General features: G+C 37.6%; 1 pseudogene; it reads right to left on the reverse strand.

The window, feature by feature from the left end:
- LOC112505245 overlaps window positions 1–3,244 on the reverse strand; it is a 5,014-nt pseudogene extending 1,770 nt beyond the window's left edge.
- Window positions 3,245–3,480: the final 236 nt, after the last annotated feature.

Below are 3,480 nucleotides of genomic sequence, written 5' to 3' on the forward strand. Positions count from 1 at the left end.
TGATTTGGTTATGGTTCCTGTTGTAACATAAAATCTCCATGACTTTTCTTTTATCCTGACAAAAGGATATGAACGAGACAGATGAAACACAAGTTCAAGAGGTCAGAGACTTGGTTTTTAGTTTCAGATTTTTAGCAATATGAATACCAATATTGGCAGAGATTTGATGGTCTAATGTTGTGGAACAAGATAATGGCATGTGAGTGGGAACTCAGGGTAGCCGCAGTACTAGAGTCACACAAGAACACACTATTCTCCTCCTGGTTTGTACAAATAACATAGCACAGACCCACTATGTTAATTTGTACTTCATGCAGTTTGAAAGAAAGCCATAGAAACTAGCAGTGCTTTTGGAGAAGTTGGCTTTCTTKTGTGATAATCTCCTRGACCTACATCCACTTAATTTACCAATGCTCATGCTAAAATCCTGCAAGAAAACAATTAATGCAAAAAAATGCACCTTTTTGTAACCTTGATTACTAGGACACTGTGACGCGTCTAGTTTCTCAACATTTTGAAGTGGCATATCTCATCTAAACACCAAATAACTCAGTTTGAGTTTCTTTGAGAGACGAACAACATCCTACAAAAGAGGCATGGCTCGATGAAGTTGCAAGATATCAGGTCCTAGGACGTCAGGTCAGTGGTGCACATTACTCGAAATCACATATGAAAATACTTGTGATATACTTCAACATGGTTTTGTCAGTGTTCAACAGTTTTCTACCGCAATGAAATATAATTTTAGCAGTTTCGCTGTGTTCTCGAATATAGAGAGAAAGAAAAGAAAAGAAAGGGGGAAAGAAAGAAAAGGAAGATAGTTTTCTTATTTGTGTTCTTGAAAGGGGAGGAAAATGAAGGGAATGAAAAGAAAGAAACAATTTTTTATGTTCTTGAGCAGGAGTGAGAAAAGGAAATGTCCTTTTTACAATATACCCTTTAAAAAATACGTTATTTATTATGAAAGGTTGGGTAGTCTTGTAATTTTAATAAAAGGGTTTTAATTTCTTTCCTTTCCTTCCCTTTCCTTCCACRTGTGGAAGGGAAGTTTTGGGAGGAAACTTATGATTTYTTTTCCTCCGTTTCCWTTCCTWTCTCTCCTAAAAGAACTTTGAGAACACGAGTTTGTTTACTTTCCATCTCTTTCCCTCCCTTTCCTTTCCTTTTCTTTTCTTCGTAAAAAAGGTTTCGAGAACACAACATAAAGGATCAAACTCCATCTCACAGTTTGCTCCTTGTAACCCCCAAGTAGATTGGCGATAATAAACAAAAAATTGGAATTACCAAGACACAATAATCCAAATAACACTACCATAGATAAGAAAAACCTTGTCAAGGTACAGTTCGGTAGCCCATGTAGATATCATCATTATTTGACATTTGTCATCTTTCACAAGATTATCAAGCTTCCGTAACAAAAATGTCCTTAGGGCATCCTGCAAGAAACAGAGAAAAGAAACATGAGTAATCATCTAGAAAGCCAATCTAATCAACCAAACAAACCAAGTAAATCCCAAAGTGAGCAGGGTTTGGGGAGGGTAAGATGTATGCAAGCCTTTCCTCTACTTCATGGAGTAGAGAGGCTATTTATGTGAAGACCCCGGCTTGCAAAAAAGGTTTTGCAAAGAACGATTGGGGGAATCTTAAGCGACTCTGAAAGTTTGTCTAAATTTTGAAAGGAAAAAAGTTTTGGAAAGTGATTGATGAGCTTCATACAATTTTGAAAAAGGGACAAAAGACTTGGAAAAGTAGAACAAGTAAGCACAGCAAACAACAAAAAAAGACTAAACAAGTAAGGACAATACATGCATAACCGAAAGTATAAGACAACTAAATGACCTGGACACGAAATATGGGAGAACAATAAAACATAAGCCWAAAGACCAACTCCTGGTTGAACTTGCACAAAWGCCCCATATGACCTGCTGTTATGACCGGATAACCTAGTTGTCAGCTCTCTACCACTTTCCCATCCCACCTTTACCTGTCCAATCCCCTCCTCATCCACAATAACAACAATTCCTTACACATAATTTGTTACCCTAGTCCTGCTTCTCCAAAAATCTCCTATTATCAGTTCGTTCTCAACTGCTCATCCCATGTCCTCCTCGGGCTACCTCTCCCCCTCACTCCCCCCCCCCCTTTGACCCTTAAACTCTCAACCCTCCACATTGGTGCCAACATGTGTCTCCTATGAACATGCCCAAACCACCACAATTTTCCCTCTTATCAATTTATCCGTGATGAGCGCCAACATGGTCTGGCCATAGATCCATCCTAACATCCACATTTTAGCAACTTCCAACTTCCTCTCAAGCACCTCCTATATCRCCCAACACTCCGCACCATGCGACATAGCTAGTCCAGTGGTTACCCTATAGAATTTTCCGTTCGATTTTAGTAGGACCTTCTTGTCACACAATAATACTGTGTAATATTTCAAGCATTTCCAAATAATGATAAGTGGCATCCCAAACTCTAGTATTGCTTAATGACCGGCAAATGTTAATCCTCAACACCGGTTTTTTAGAAGGTGTAATTTAACAAACGAATCCTAATCAGAAACTTGTCAATAGGGAAACGTCTCATAATCATATAAAGAGGGCTAAATAAYACATGGTTGGAAGTATTCAAGTATATGCATCATGTAAAATGCTACAAAACTACTAATTACTAGAAACGACAAGAAAAGTACGTTCACTATATTATCTAACATGGTTAAAACACAAACCCTTGACTCAAGAGAAGTATGACCACTGTGTTATCTAAGCAGTTAAAACACAAACCCTTGAACCAAGAGAGTTGTATTTGAACATAGAAATCAAATGTGCACAGAATTCACTCATATGAAGTCCATGAAATCACCTGTTCCCCTATGCTTATAAACTTCAACGTGATCTCTTCAAATGACAAAGCATAGTTGATCTGCAAATGAAATTACTTAAGCCAACAAAATTGTGAAGTAGGAGAAAGTAAATAAATAATGTTAACAAGCTCTAATATTGCTTAACATGACACACATTACATAGGCCACATAACTATATGTCTAACACAAGTCAAGCTTGCTCAAAGCTCAAGRAAARTTGCTCTACCAGGGCTTGACTCACAATTAGCTCATAAGCACCAGCAAACTAACACAAGCCCTTCAGGATTCCCCATAGTTAAAAGCCAAAATATAATCACTCACTTTAGCAAAAAATGATGATGCTCTAAAGAAGTCTCTGGCTGAAAAAGCAGTTTCGGCCTGCAACACAAATCCGAATAATATATATGAAGATAGAAAATAGAACTGTTGCCCATGGAGAGAACCATTATAGCATATTTTTGTGACATGGAACAACAAATCCATATGAATATAATAAAAAATGTCTCTGTCTGCATCATTCAAAATGAAGTTAAGAAGCCAACACCTGTTCTAAGTATACTTGGTCTCTCTGAAAAGGATCAGAACAATTTGCCAAAGCAGCAGCATATTCCTTC

Source organism: Cynara cardunculus, unplaced genomic scaffold (assembly GCF_001531365.2).
Source record: "Cynara cardunculus var. scolymus isolate 2C unplaced genomic scaffold, CcrdV1 Un_Scaffold_9271, whole genome shotgun sequence".
NCBI lineage: Eukaryota > Viridiplantae > Streptophyta > Magnoliopsida > Asterales > Asteraceae > Cynara > Cynara cardunculus.